We start from the raw sequence: 16025 nt of genomic DNA, 5'->3' as shown, positions 1-16025 counted from the left end.
GCTACTGCGATCTGGAGTCGCCGATGAAGCAGCGACATCTTCCTACACGAGTAGTAGATAGCCGTGTCATCGGCGAAGAGCGCTAGATGGGTCTCCGGAGACCGGGGTATATCATTGATATACAAACTAAATAATAACGGGGAGAGCGCGGAGCCTTGCGGGACTCCGGCGGTCAGTTGACGGGGACGAGAACGAGTTCCCTCTACTCGATATCGAAACGAACGGTTCGACAAGAAGTCTCGTATGATGAGCACGAGTCTGTCTGGCACTCCCATGTTGTACAGTTTATAAATTAAACCGTTGTGCCAGACTTTGTCGAACGCCTTCGCGATGTCGAAGAAGAGGGCGCCGGTCGGGATTTGTTTTCGCCTATTTAGTCCTATCAGAATGTGCTCCGTGAGGCGGTGCACTTGTTGTACGCACGAGTGTTTTGAGCGGAATCCGAACTGTTCGTCAATGAGAATTTTGTTCGCGGTAACAAAATCCCAGAGGCGTTTCCTAAGGAGCCGTTCGTAAATTTTTCCTATCGTCGAGAGGAGACTAATCGGACGGTAACTAGAAGTTTCGTTTGTCGGTTTGCCCGGCTTATGTATACCGATAACGTCCGCTTCTTTCCACACCGCGGGAAAGATGCAGTGCGTCATAGCGGCATTTAAAATTGTAGCCAACATTGCTATCAGTTGGACTGGCAAGAGTTTAAGCGCGCGGTTGTGGATGCCGTCGGAGCCGGGTGCCTTCCTAGGTTGTAGGTTGTGGATCGCGTCTCTAACTTCGTCAGTGGTAATGGGGGGTAACGCGTCCGAGGGCGGCAGGGAAGCTCTGCGCTCGACCTCCCTGTCGACTAACTCGGTGTGTTCGGGGTCCGCGTGTTGAGTGCTGGTGGTGCACTGCTCTTGCAGTGCATCGGCCAGCAGCTCAGCCTTGTCATCGTCATCGAATGCCGGTGGTTGGCCTGAAGGGCGTACGAGGGGAGGCATAGTAGCGGTAGTTTCGGATTTGAGAGTCCTAGCTAGTCGCCAGTATGCTTGGTGGGAGGGCGCGAGTTGTTCTAAATAACTAAGCCAATTATCGTTACGCGCGTCGCTTAAGCGGGAGTGGACTTCGCGTTGTAGACGACGCATCCGAATCCGGTTTGAATGCGTGGGAAGACGATCGTAGGCCCGGATTGCCGCGTTCCTAACTCTTAAGAGATTCCTAAGATCGGGGGACAGTCTGATGCGGTGGAAGCTGTCCTCCACATCGACTTCTTTAGAAGATCTAATGATCGCGGAAGATATGTGATCGGTAATGATGTTTATGGATTCGACGGTGTCCTCGGGGGATAGATTCGAATCCGGGCCGTAAGGGAGGATTGGCGGAGCGGTGTCGGCTAGGCACGTGCCCAGCTTATTCCAATCCACCATGGTCCTCGTAACAGTGACTGGGTTGTGGGGGCGACCGAGCTGCATAACGACAGGTCGGTGGTCTGAGTCGAGCTCTGACATTGCTTCGATGGAACGCAAGCGCAGAGTTACGTTCCTAAGCAATGCCAGGTCTATAGTGCTCGGACGGAGCGCGATGTTATACGGATAACATGTTGGAGTTGGGGGACCGACTATTTCAAAGGTGAGGTCGTCTATAAACGCGTCGAGACGCCTACCGTTAACGTTAGTACGATGGCAGTTCCACCTAGTGTGGTGGCAATTTAAATCGCCTGCCAGGATGACGGAGTCTCCCATGCCGAACAGTGACTCGATGTCACTGCTCAGAAGGGGCTTGTCCGGGGGGAGATAAACGGATGCGATGACGATCGGCTGGTGTCCCGTCAGCGAGATACGGCACACTGACGCCTCGATATGTGAGAGCGAGGGAGTATCGAGAGGGACAACGTGCAGGGCCCGCCTATAGTAAATGGCAGTCCCGCCTTTGGAGGCGGTGAGTCTGTCATTCCTAACCATGACGTAATTCGCGACTTTCGGGTCGCGACGCGAGGGCTTCAGACAGGTTTCCTGCACTAATAGAATATCTACAAGATTATCGCGGAGGAATTCGAAAATTTGATCGCGTTGCCGCGCGAGTCCGTTAGCATTGTAGAATGCTAACGTAAGGGAATACGGTTTTTCTCTACCTTTTTGCGCCATTGGTTACCGGTAAAGATTTTATAACGTACGCGACACGGACTCGTAAACGTCCATGTGATCGAAAGCGGCCGCGAGCCGCTGTTCGGGGGTTACCGACCTACGGATAGCGTCAGCGAACGATCGCAGACGGGTGCGTTTCAAAAGTTTTTTTGGCCATATATGTAAGTGTACTTTGGCCATTCAGATTTAATTATATGTATGTACATATGTATGCCGGAATTATATATGTATGTATATAATGGCTCTCCCACCCCTCAAACGCATGAATTTTATTTATACTATTTTATATATTATTATTATTTATTTATATTTATTTAAAATCTTATTAGTTACATAATATTTTTTAAAAAATATATTAAAAATACAATTTTTAAAAAACACTATATAAAAATAGATTACCGCTGATGGCGGTGTCTACGACACAAGCCACCAGTGGTTGGGACTCCAGAGTGAGAAACCTCCTCACAATGCGTGCAGTATCGAGGATAACTGCTTTCTGTATTAGGCCCTTAACCCAGCTGGATAACGAAAGTTTCTTAAGATGTTGATCGAAACTTTTCGCCATCAAGCCGTGTACCGACACATCTATTGGAACAATGATGGTTGAATCAACATGCCACATGGCAGTAGTCTCGTGGGCCAGGTCTAAATATTTTATTAATTTGTCCTTTTCTGCCTTCACGAGGTTCTCTTCATGAGGAACGGTGACATCAACCAACACTGCTCGACGCGCAGATCGATCTATTATCACAATATCAGGTTTATTGGCTACGATATACCTATCTGTGATAATAGATCGGTCCCAGTAGAGCGTAACATGACCATTATCAAAAACTGGTTGAGGTTGGTATTGGTAATATGGTACAGCAGAATCAAGAAAACCATATTTCAGAGCAAGTTGTTGATGGATAATCCTAGCCACTTGGTTATGTCTATGCAAGTACTCGCCGTTAGCAAACCGAGCACAGCCAGAAACAATATGTCTAATAGACTCTCCAGGACGGTGGCATGCCCGACAAATGTCGACCGTCCCATCCTTTAGTATATATTATTATTATATACTTTAATACTATTTATTTTATCTATACTACAACTAAATGGCTGGATCGACTTGAATGAATTTTTGCAGGACAACGTCTGTGGGGTCCGCTAGTTGTAGTTATAAATATTTATTAACTACATTAAAATGATAGCAACTCTTTAGTGTTAGCTAATTATGGATAATCCATATATTAAACTTTAAACAATTCAATATACGCCCTCGATAAAACGTGAACCGTAAAGCATGCCTACCTTAATTCATAATCAACGTTTATATCCGGTTAGAGAGCCGGTTCAACTGAGCGAAGTAATCGGCTGATTAGAGCGCGCTCACACAGCGCCGGCTGAATACCTGCCGTGAATCACAAATACTTCATAATTCACCACGTACTAACGTTTTTCTTTTGTAGTTATACTTAATTAATAATTTAAATAAGATTTGGAGACATGGTGTAATAAAAATCAAACCCGCAAAATTATAATTTGCGTAATTACTGGTGGTAGGACGTCTTGTGAGTCCGCACGGCTAGGTACCACAACCCTTTTTTTTTTTTTTAACGCTGGGGAATCCATTTACGGATACCCGGTCCGGGGGGGTAACGAACCGGGTTATGTCGGACTCCGGCGCCTCCTGAGAGGAAGAGGGGGACGAGAAGGTCCTCCACCTCCCCGAATTCCTCGCAAGAGACTACGCCTTGAAAAAGGCGCGCGAAGCACTTGCCCCGCAGAACGACTACCGACTAAACCCCATCGAGCTCCACCACACCGGCTACACCAGACATACGGTACCGCAGTGCGCGCCGAAAGTCTGCCTTCGCCGGTACCCGTCCTGATGATAAGACGGGATTTCATCTCCGGGAAAATCCCGAAGGACGTCATTTCGGGAGATACACCGTGGGCGGCGCACAGGAGCCACCTTGCACCGCCCCAAGGTACCACAACCCTGCCTATTTCTGCCGTGAAGCAGCAATGCGTTTCGGTTTGAAGGGTGAGGTAGCCGTTGTAGCTATTCTGAGACCTTAGAACTTATATCTCAAGGTGGATGACGGCATTTACGTTGTAGATGTCTATGGGCCTCGGTAACCACTTTACACCAGCTAGGCTGTTTTTTTTTTTTTTTTTTTTTTATCCTACCTATGCTGATAGCCTTGAGAGGCTATTTCAGCTTCGCCCTAACGTTAGTAGGTGAGCTCGCGGGGCTCAACCGGAGAGTTGCTAACACTGACCCTAGCAAGAGCAGTGCTTCGCAGAATCTACCACCGGATCGGAAACGCGACCCACTGAGAAGATCCGGCGAGAAACTCAGTGGGCTGTGTCTATGGGTTAGTTCACTCGTCGAACCCTTCGTCGCAAGCGACGGGTTCGACGAGGACGGTGACCGGTGCTTGTGGTGCCTAAAAGCACCGTTAATGGATCAGGAGGATCCGTAATGACGTGCTTTGGGCGACGTCGACGGTTTACCATTCGGTCTACTGGGTCGGGTATGTAATTTCCAGCGGCTACGATGAGAGGGTTCTCATGTCGTGCCGCCTTCTCAAAATGGCGCAGCGATGCCGACTGTAGATACTTACTAAGGGAGTCGAGCTCCAGGTCGTCGTGGAGATCCACATTCCTAAGGAACCAAGGCGCTCCGACGGCTATCCTGCAGAATCGTGATTGAATAACCTGAAGGGATTTCAAGTTGGTGCGGGCTGCGTGAGCGAACACTACGCTTGCATACGTCATGACGGGGCGTATACAAGTTTTGTAGAGAGTTACCTTATTACGGAGGGACAGTTTGCTTCGACTACAAAGCATTGGATAGAGTCGTCCTAGAATAAACGCGGCGCGGTCGCGTACCGTTTTTATATGGGGACGGAATGTCATCCCTCTGTCGAGGGTGACGCCTAGATATTTGACCTTCGAGACCCACGGAATGGGCTGGCCAAAGAGAGTGATGGGACTAACGGCGGAGGTGTTTGCGCGCCTACTACGGAGTGGGATGCTCGAAGTGATGTTCGGAGGGCGACCCCTTTTGAAGAGCACCGCTGCGCTTTTCGTGGGGTTGATGTCTATTCGCCACTTCCGGAACCACTGTCCCAGGGTGGCTACTGCGATCTGGAGTCGCCGATGAAGCAGCGACATCTTCCTACACGAGTAGTAGATAGCCGTGTCATCGGCGAAGAGCGCTAGATGGGTCTCCGGAGACCGGGGTATATCATTGATATACAAACTAAATAATAACGGGGAGAGCGCGGAGCCTTGCGGGACTCCGGCGGTCAGTTGACGGGGACGAGAACGAGTTCCCTCTACTCGATATCGAAACGAACGGTTCGACAAGAAGTCTCGTATGATGAGCACGAGTCTGTCTGGCACTCCCATGTTGTACAGTTTATAAATTAAACCGTTGTGCCAGACTTTGTCGAACGCCTTCGCGATGTCGAAGAAGAGGGCGCCGGTCGGGATTTGTTTACGCCTATTTAGTCCTATCAGAATGTGCTCCGTGAGGCGGTGCACTTGTTGTACGCACGAGTGTTTTGAGCGGAATCCGAACTGTTCGTCAATGAGAATTTTGTTCGCGGTAACAAAATCCCAGAGGCGTTTCCTAAGGAGCCGTTCGTAAATTTTTCCTATCGTCGAGAGGAGACTAATCGGACGGTAACTAGAAGTTTCGTTTGTCGGTTTGCCCGGCTTATGTATACCGATAACGTCCGCTTCTTTCCACCCCGCGGGAAAGATGCAGTGCGTCATAGCGGCATTTAAAATTGTAGCCAACATTGCTATCAGTTGGACTGGCAAAAATTTTAGCGCGCGGTTGTGGATGCCGTCGGAGCCGGGTGCCTTCCTAGGTTGTAGGTTGTGGATCGCGTCTCTAACTTCGTCAGTGGTAATGGGGGGTAACGCGTCCGAGGGCGGCAGGGAAGCTCTGCGCTCGACCTCCCTGACGACTAACTCGGTGTGTTCGGGGTCCGCGTGTTGAGTGCTGGTGGTGCACTGCTCTTGCAGTGCATCGGCCAGCAGCTCAGCCTTGTCATCGTCATCGAATGCCGGTGGTTGGCCTGAAGGGCGTACGAGGGGAGGCATAGTAGCGGTAGTTTCGGATTTGAGAGTCCTAGCTAGTCGCCAGTATGCTTGGTGGGAGGGCGCGAGTTGTTCTAAATAACTATGCCAATTATCGTTACGCGCGTCGCTTAAGCGGGAGTGGACTTCGCGTTGTAGACGACGCATCCGAATCCGGTTTGAATGCGTGGGAAGACGATCGTAGGCCCGGATTGCCGCGTTCCTAACTCTTAAGAGATTCCTAAGATCGGGGGACAGTCTGATGCGGTGGAAGCTGTCCTCCACATCGACTTCTTTAGAAGATCTAATAATCGCGGAAGATATGTGATCGGTAATGATGTTTATGGATTCGACGGTGTCCTCGGGGGATAGATTCGAATCCGGGCCGTAAGGGAGGATTGGCGGAGCGGTGTCGGCTAGGCACGTGCCCAGCTTATTCCAATCCACCATGGTCCTCGTAACAGTGACTGGGTTGTGGGGGCGACCGAGCTGCATAACGACAGGTCGGTGGTCTGAGTCGAGCTCTGACATTGCTTCGATGGAACGCAAGCGCAGAGTTACGTTCCTAAGCAATGCCAGGTCTATAGTGCTCGGACGGAGCGCGATGTTATACGGATAACATGTTGGAGTTGGGGGACCGACTATTTCAAAGGTGAGGTCGTCTATAAACGCGTCGAGACGCCTACCGTTAACGTTAGTACGATGGCAGTTCCACCTAGTGTGGTGGCAATTTAAATCGCCTGCCAGGATGACGGAGTCTCCCATGCCGAACAGTGACTCGATGTCACTGCTCAGAAGGGGCTTGTCCGGGGGGAGATAAACGGATGCGATGACGATCGGCTGGTGTCCCGTCAGCGAGATACGGCACACTGACGCCTCGATATGTGAGAGCGAGGGAGTATCGAGAGGGACAACGTGCAGGGCCCGCCTATAGTAAATGGCAGTCCCGCCTTTGGAGGCGGTGAGTCTGTCATTCCTAACCGTGACGTAATTCGCGACTTTCGGGTCGCGACGCGAGGGCTTCAGACAGGTTTCCTGCACTAGTAGAATATCTACAAGATTATCGCGGAGGAATTCGAAAATTTGATCGCGTTGCCGCGCGAGTCCGTTAGCATTGTAGAATGCTAACGTAAGGGAATACGGTTTTTCTCTACCTTTTTGCGCCATTGATTACCGGTAAAGATTTTTATAAAGTGCGGGACACGGACTCGTATACGTCCATGTGATCGAACGCGGCCGCGAGTCTCTGTTCGGGGGTTACCGACCTACGTATCGCGTCTGCGAACGATCGCAGACGGTCGAAGTTAACAGCGGTGACGAAGTCGCGCACGAGCGCGAAGTCGTTGACAGCAGAGGGTTGCGGGGGGCGGAACGCGGGCGCGGGGCGAGGTGCGAGCAGGGGCTGGGGCGCGGGGCGTGTCGCGAGCGGGGGCGGGGGTGCGGTTTGCGTTCCCGCCTTCGTATACGGCAGCGGCTTTTTCCACGCTGAAACCGTGGGAACTGCAGCCGGCACGAAGGCAGGTTTCGGCACTGAGGGTGCCGAAGTCTTTGGGCCGACGGTTCGCGGAGCTGGGAGGGTTGAACGCTTGCGCGGAGCCCTAGGACATCCACGGTAGTTCGCGGGGTGCCCTTGCTTAAGGCATAGGACACAGCTTGGAGGTTCGGTCGCGGTTTCCCTAACACGCGAGCAATCTAGTGTGGCGTGGTCGCCGAGGCACTTTACGCAGCGGGGGCGCGCGTGGCAATTACGAGCCGAGTGGCCGTAAAGCTGACATCGGTAGCACTGCCCGGGAGTGCCACGCTTATGGGGGGCTTCGATCGAGATCCCGGATAGGCCGCAAATTGTCGTGAGACATGCGATCTTCTTTTTGGCCTCCGGGGTGGGTTCTAACGCCACGAGTATCATATTATAGGGCTGTTTGCCCCGCCCGCTGTGCATCCGGTGCACACTAACTATCGGGAGGGCCTGAGCGGTCAGATCCTCCTTAACATAGTCTGTGTCCAACTCCTTGGGGACTCCGCGTACTACTACGCGGAGCTCGCGGTCCTCCTGAAGAGCATAGGTGTGGAAACCTATGTTCTCCTTTCGGAGGTATGCTGAGAGGGCCCTATGGTCGCCCGGCGTTGCGACCTTAATCTGAATCCCATGCGCGACGTTACGCGCATGGGTGTAGTTAATTTTATTTGCCTGAAGGGCCTGGGACACGCGATTCCACGCTGTCTTCTCTTGAAGTATCAGCGGGGGCGGGGCAGCTACTTTGGGAGCGGGCGCGGGCTTGGGACGCGGCGGCGGGGTTACGCGGCGAGCGGAGTCCGACTCCGGTGTCACGACTACCTGCGGGCGGGAGGCGGTCGCGGATTTAGTTTGCTTCGTCGTGGAGCTCCGGGACTCCACGGCGCGAGTACGCTTTTTTCCGCGCGTTACGGTTTGGAACCCATCCGAAGTTCCAGGCTGAGGGCTTGACGCGGATTCGAAATCCATCTCCGATTCGGTATCGGAGCCTGAACTCGAAACGATCGAGGTCGCGACGGAAGAAGCGCGCGATGACGTAAACGACGCGGGCGCGGGGGTGGGGGTAGCGTTAGGCGCTACGTGAGCCGCATCGTGGGAACGTGCGCTCGAACTTGACGCGGCGGCGGGGGGCGCGCGGCGTGCCTCCGAGGCACGTTTGAGATACGCGGCGACGGACGCGGGGGGGGAGGGATTGCCACGGGCGGCCCTAAACTCTAGGTACTCGGCCCTAATTGACGGGTACCTATCCCGGAGGAACCCGACAATATCACTAGCGTCTTCTTTCTCCATTCTTCGGTCTTCTTGCCCGGGGGGGGCGGCCCCGGGACTTTTGTTGAACTCGCCGAAAGGCGAGGCCCCGGATAGGATTTGTAACCCCCCTGTGCTGCAGGACAGCAAGGAGCAGGGGGGGGGAATGCCTATGCCGTGAAAACGGCAATCGGCGGGGAAAAGGAAAGGAACCCGCTCGGGCTGTATAGTGCTACAGCAGGCAGAATCGCGAGCGGGGGTCTAGTCTTGAAAAAGACTGTTGTTTTTGGGAAGGGTTAGGAAATCGCTAGCCTGTGAGTGCCACAGGAAGCTGAACGTAGCGATTGGTTTTGCCTTGAAAAAGGCAGTTGGTAAGGGTGGGTTCGCGGTTACAAAACTTTAGCGCACAAAAATGGACCTCGATACGCAGATCGCAAGCGACCAACGGATCGGCACGTCCGCACTACTGAATTGTACGCACGATGTATTCACGGTCACTACACTGTCGAGCACAGCTGTGAGTTCAGAGACGCAGCTCGCAAGCGGGCCACGGATCGGAAAGCACGTCCGCGCACGACCGAGTCGTGAGCGAGAATGTCAGCTAGGCTGCGAGCTCGTCCACCTATTTAAGCAATAAATAAAATAATAATAATAGGCGAGATAACTGGTTAAGTTGATTTAGCTTGCTTATATTTTGCACGTCTAAGATCCTCCGCCTTGGAAAACCTTTCACCACACTTGCAATCTTTTTCTTAGTTGTATTTTCCAACCTAATCTTGACCACAGCGAGCTGTGCTTTTAAACCAATCGAAAAAATACAGAACATATTATTAAAATGACTATGCGTATTTATTTATTTTCATGTTCAATTCAGAATCATGTGTGTTACTAACTTTTAGTTAAATATTTTTGTGTCTGACAATATCTTGTATGACTGTGCCTTATACATAAATAAAATAAACATTATCCGATCGAGCTTCGTGTGGACTCAAATTCGCGACCCCCGTGTTCAAAACACTTGAATACTACCGCGTGAAATTATCAAAACCGAAAACCGCCACCCACCTTAGGACATAATGGAAAAATCTCAAATATTATTTAGTTTGACTGCTTCAAAATTAATAAAACTTTTATTATATCATAAGAGAAAGAGAAACATAAAATATCAAACGATTAACTATTAAAAACATGTAATATTATTATGTTTGTGAAAACAAACAGTTGGAATGCTAGTCTCGTCTGTGCTGAAGCGGTGAATTGAAAACATTTGGTATCTAGTTTTGAAGCATTCGTAACGCGGCGCACTGTTTGAACAGTATGACGGTCAATAATGAAATTTCTATTTGATGTATGCTTTGGTAAAATCAATTCACGAACTTGTTATTTTTTATAGTACAGGATCCCTGGTACACTTTTCATCATTTATTACTAACAAGCTGATTTTTCGTGAGTAGCTTCCTAAATAACGTACGAGATAAATAATTATCTCGATAATTATTAAGAAAGAAAAATTCGGTTAGTTATAAATTTTTAAAATTCGTGAAATCAACATATTTTATTCTTGCTACCCCTAGTAAGCTACCATTTACCAACGTTACTGTAAGGAAAAAAGTTGGGCGTCTAGTCAAAAGGAAGCTACTCGCGAAAAATCAGCTTGTTAGTAATAAATGAAAAGTGTACCAAGAATCCTGTACTATTAGTGCCTTAGATACATTTTTTTTCTTTATCTTGCAATCAGTCAACTATACTATGAGCAGATGTGTTGAGAGCTGTTAGGTGGTCAGAGCAAAATCTCCATAGAGACTGCTCCACTCTGTCAACCGTGTCTATCAAGACTTAGGATATATCGCCTTTTAAGCCTATTTATTAGGTCCTGTGTGGTTAGGTGCGTGGCAAGCTTCTTAGGATACATTTCTAGCCTTTTTCTGTATTTCATTCTCCAGGTCTTGATCTGCTATAGATAAATACGAATATAAATATTTTATTTCGTTATGTAAGTTTTAAATGTCATTCATATTTCGAAAAAGGTCTTTTAAAAATACGTATAATACAAATTCTAAATCATTTATTTGAAAATAGTGAAATAAAGCAACGCGTGGAGCCTGAAAAGATATATACTTCTTGATAATATTCGCGTGCTACCTATTATTGTTCACGGTACAGTCACAGAAACCTTGTCTAAACACCCAACGTTAACTGTAACGATTATGACATGAACAGACCTGCGTGATTTAGGAACACATACTACCTATTATACAAACATTAACAAACATATTTACTGGTGGTAGGACCTCATGTGAATCCGCACGGGTAGGTACCACCGCCCTGCCTATTTCTACCGTGAAGCAGTAATGCGTTTCGTTTTGAAGGGTAGAGCAGCCGTTGTAACTAAACTCAGACCTTAAAACTTATATCTTAAGGTGGATGGTGCATTTACGTTGTAGATGTCTATGGGCTCCAGTAACTACTTAACACCAAGTGGGCTGTAAGCTCGTCCACCCATCTCAGCAATAAAAAAAAGTGTATTTTTAAAACAATGTCAGTGTTTTTTGTTTGTCCAAGAGGTGATTTTCAATTCAAAAACCTATACTCTCTTTATTGAACAAGTCCAAGTTTTGTGTGAATATAGTTTTTATCAGCTCAGTGTAGTACCAAACTATTGGTAATGATAAATAATGATCAGTGCAATAAATAGCCTGTAGTTATTACCGATAGTTTGTCAAGTTGTCGACCTATCAACGCCGATGAAAATAAATGTAATGTATAAATATTAATGCAGACTCACCTCGAGCCGTCTCCGTATTCACCCAAAACACCTTCGAAACAGCTATTTTGTTATAACGTCTATAAATATTTATCGCTTCTTCGATACACATCTAAACACTTTCATGACAAGGAAAATAGAACTTTATTCTGTACTAACTTAAAGCTTACTATCCTATTAATGTTAGTGTGTTATTTAAACAACGCTAAACTTAACGATTGTTTAAATTATATAGTATTTTTAACTGACGTGTAAACGCTGTTTTATTATTTGTATGTAGATTTTATTAGACAAATAAAATCGATTTATTTCGGCTTCTGTTCGAACGAAGACATATTTAATTGTCAGAATGAACACTTTGTTTCATTGATGTTAAATGTTCATTAAGGGGCCAGAGTATTAATTAAGATGTTTTTTTTTATAAATGAGTATATTAGTTCTGTTTTTTCTTATTCTATTAATGAAAAGGATATAATGTTAGAAGGATCAAAAAGCTATTGGTTATTTTCAAACTAATACACAGCTCTCAAGTGACACTGATCGTGTATACACAAGGACCGACCGTCTCGTGTACTGGTGTAATCGTAGCCGTGAGGGAACATTAAAGTGTCGCGATGAGCGAGCGACCGCCGCTGCTGCAGGGCGGCGAATGAGGCAGGGCGGCGGAAACGATGCTTAAATAAAATCTCCGAGACCTTACCCACCAGAACATTGCATAAGGGTTGCCAGTTCAAATAATAAAATACTATTTTTTAAACGGTAATGTGGTATTTTGTATTTTCTCATGTTTTAACCGTTTTTTGGAACGAAGTTCCTTATGGGACGATGCGAAGGGGTACCCTAACCGGGAAAAAACGTCCGTAACGTAAGAATTTATTAGTAATGCACACAGTGTACGACTCAACTTTGTAATAACGTACACAAAATAACATATGTTTTTATCATTCATTGACCACGATCTCAGAGCGTTCGTTTGCGCAATACACTAACTCTTATACAAACAACCGTGAATGAAGTGTACCACAATAAGTTCGCACGTTACCGAATGACCGTGGGTTGTTGCGAAACCTCCAGTTTTATTTTCTTTTTACCTCGAATCGAACTTAAAATTAATATTTTTATAATAAGGAACTTCGTTCCTATCCGGTGTCCCACGACACCACACATCTTTTTTTCTTAGTATAAATGTGTGCTCATGGATTGTCTGGTGTTACCTATTTCTGGAACCCGTAGACATAAATTACAATGCGAACGTCGTCACCTACCTTAGGTATGAGGTCTCAATCGTTTTTATATAAAGACTGACTCACCTTTCAATCCAGAATACACTACTGTGTTGCGACGCATTACGTTCTACCGTAAAGGTTTACGATCAAACATTTCTGTGTGTGTGTGTGTGGTACAATTATGTTTTTTATTATTGCCTTTGTAGGAAGACGAGCATACGGCTCATCTGATGGTAAGCGGTAACCGTCGCTCGCGGACGTCAGCAATGCCAGGGGCAGAGCCAAGCCGCTGCCTACCATGTTGTCCTGTATGTACTTGTATGTAAAAATGTTTTTTTTTTCTTTACTTTAACACCTATATATATGCCGTTTATGTAACTCTGCCAATGCCGGTCCCAAGCCTGGATGAGAAAAGAGGAGAGTTGAGTTGGAGTTCGACCTTTCCACCTTAAAACAGTCAACGCCGAATGTTGGGCGGCTGTAAATTAGCCGGACCCAAATGAGGCTTCAGCGGCCTCGAAGAACTAAATCTCTTCCAAAAGCACTGCCGTGGAAAGACGTGGGAGTCCACCATGTGTTCTTTCCCAAGGAAGCCTCATGAGGCCACTACTCTCAGAATTGTGGATTACCGACACAAGTTGGTAAATATGTAAGTACATAATATATAAGTAGTCAAATAAATATAATATAAGCAAAGTAAATATGCTCCGATATTTACTTCGCACCAGGTGACACACGGCAGGTAAATTAGCTCTCAAAACTTAGTATAATTATTCGTAACGAAAATAAAACAGTCTGCACTAACTGCTGTAACTGCTGTAATTGAGATTCTGATATTTAATTACCCTGTGAATCTAATTCCATGAAAAGGTCTAAAAGTATTTGAAAGAAAATTGTGATTGCATACAGTTCGGTGGTCCTACACTGAAGTTATATAACTAGTCAGGTCATAAGTATTGTCACACAGTAAAAACTTTTCTTTTAGAATGCTGGCCACAAAATAGTTTATTGAATTCGAATGTCGAATTGTTCATGAAAATAAATATTGTATACTTTTAGAATTTCACTCATTTTTAAATATGGAGTGGACGCTTAAAGAAAGCCGTGTTGCAGTTATTGCGTTGCATCGTTGCGGTTACGCGCCAATTCAAATTTTTAACATACTGAAAAATTTGAATATAACCAAAAGATTCGTTTATCGTACCATCAAACGATACAATAAAGACTCTAGTGTAGATGACAGGTCAAGAAGTGGTCGCCCTCGGTCTGTTAGGACTCCAGCAGTGATAAAAGCTGTGAAGGCGCGAATTCAAAGAAATCCCAAACGTAAGCAGAAACTGTTGGCCCTTCAGATGGGGTTAAGCAGAACCACGGTGAAAAGGGTGTTAAATGAAGACTTAGGGCTTCGGGCATATCGAAGAAAAACAGGACATCGTTTGAATGCTCGTCTAATGGACCTGAGACTGAAGAGATGCCGCGCTTTGTTGAAGCGGTACGCGGGAAAAAATATCGGGAAATTCTTTTTTCGGGTGAAAAAATTTTTACCGTAGAAGAGAGCTACAACAAACAAAATGATAAGGTGTACGCACACAGTAGTGAAGAAGCGAGCAACGGTATTCCGCGTGTCCAACGAGGTCATTTTCCATCCTCGCTCATGGTATTGTTGTGAGTTTCTTATTGGGGCTTAACAGAGGTACATTTTTGTGAGAAAGGTGTAAAAACGAATGCAGTTGTGTATCAAAATACAGTCCTGACGAACCTTGTGGAACCTGTTTCTCATACCATGTTCAATAACAGGCACTGGGTATTCCAACAAGATTCGGCGCCAGCTCATAGAGCGAAGAGCACACAAGACTGGCTGGCGGCGCGTGAAATCGACTTCATCTGGCACGAAGACTGGCCCTCCTCCAGCCCAGATTTGAATCCGTTAGATTACAAGATATGGCAACACTTGGAGGAAAAGGCGTGCTCAAAGCCTCATCCCAATTTGGAGTCACTCAAGACATCCTTGATTAAGGCAGCCGCCGATATTGACATGGACCTCGTTCGTGCTGCGATAGACGACTGGCCGCGCAGATTGAAGGCCTGTATTCAAAATCACGGAGGTCATTTTGAATAAACTTTAGTGTCATAAGAATCTATGTTTTGTGAAGTTCATTTTGGTATATGAATGGTTACATAATGAATAAACTTGTTTCAATTATTTTACATTAAACATGTGACAGAATTTATGACCTGACTACGTATATTTTGAAGTAAAATTATGACAGCGAAGTGTTTCTCATTGCTTCCAGTTGATTTTCTTTTCCAAAATAATTCTCATCTTGAGAGGCGCAGCAGGGTGGGATAAATATGATTTCAACTTTTTTATTACATAAACGGCTGAACGAGTTCACGGCTCTTCTGGTGTTAAGTGGTCACCGGAGCTTATAGAGATGACCACGTGAACTGCGTCTTCAGACATGAGATCTGAGTGTTACTTGTATTATAAAGGTATCGTCTTAACCATCGAACCGGAAAACATTACATCAGTTGTGACAACTTTTCGAATTATATATACTTTATTAGAGATATTTCTTTAAATATTTGACCCAAAACAGTAATGTTTATAGTTAAGAAGTCGACATACTGTACAAAAATAATGCAATACTTACACTTTTGAGTGAAGGTGAAGTTGAATGGGTGAAGGTAATATGAGGAGGTGTCATCCTAAAAATACTTGAATTTACTTTCTGAAAGAAGATATATGAGATAAGGATGAAGGAAGGAAGGTGAGTGCAGAGATGACGTATGATAGACCTGAATGGAAAAAGAGGATATGCTGCACCGACCCCACTTAGAGGCTTTTATTTTATTGCTTAGGTGGATGGACGAGCTCACAGCCCGCCTGGTGTTAAGTCGTTACTGGAGCCCATAGACATCTACAACGTAAATGCGCCACCCACCTTGAGATATAAGTTCTAAGGTCTCAGTATAGTTACAACGGCTGCCCGACCCTTCAAACCGAAACGCATTACTGCTTTACTGCAGAAATAGGTAGGGTGGTGGTACCTATCCACGCGGACTCACAAGAT

The 16025-nt window shown here is 46.5% G+C and overlaps 1 long non-coding RNA gene across 1 annotated transcript in view; it reads right to left on the bottom strand.

The window, feature by feature from the left end:
• Positions 1 to 12471, bottom strand: part of LOC149502101 (uncharacterized) — an 88327-nt gene extending 75856 nt beyond the window's left edge. The window contains exon 1 of the long non-coding RNA XR_016323821.1: positions 11747 to 12471. This is a non-coding gene — a long non-coding RNA (uncharacterized LOC149502101). The remainder of the gene's footprint in view (positions 1 to 11746) is intronic.
• Between the last annotated feature and the right edge of the window lie 3554 nt (positions 12472 to 16025).

Source organism: Bombyx mandarina, chromosome 11, assembly GCF_030267445.1.
Source record: "Bombyx mandarina strain Sakado chromosome 11, ASM3026744v2".
In the NCBI taxonomy this organism is placed as follows: domain Eukaryota; kingdom Metazoa; phylum Arthropoda; class Insecta; order Lepidoptera; family Bombycidae; genus Bombyx; species Bombyx mandarina.
This window is presented reverse-complemented; position numbering and strand designations above follow the sequence as displayed.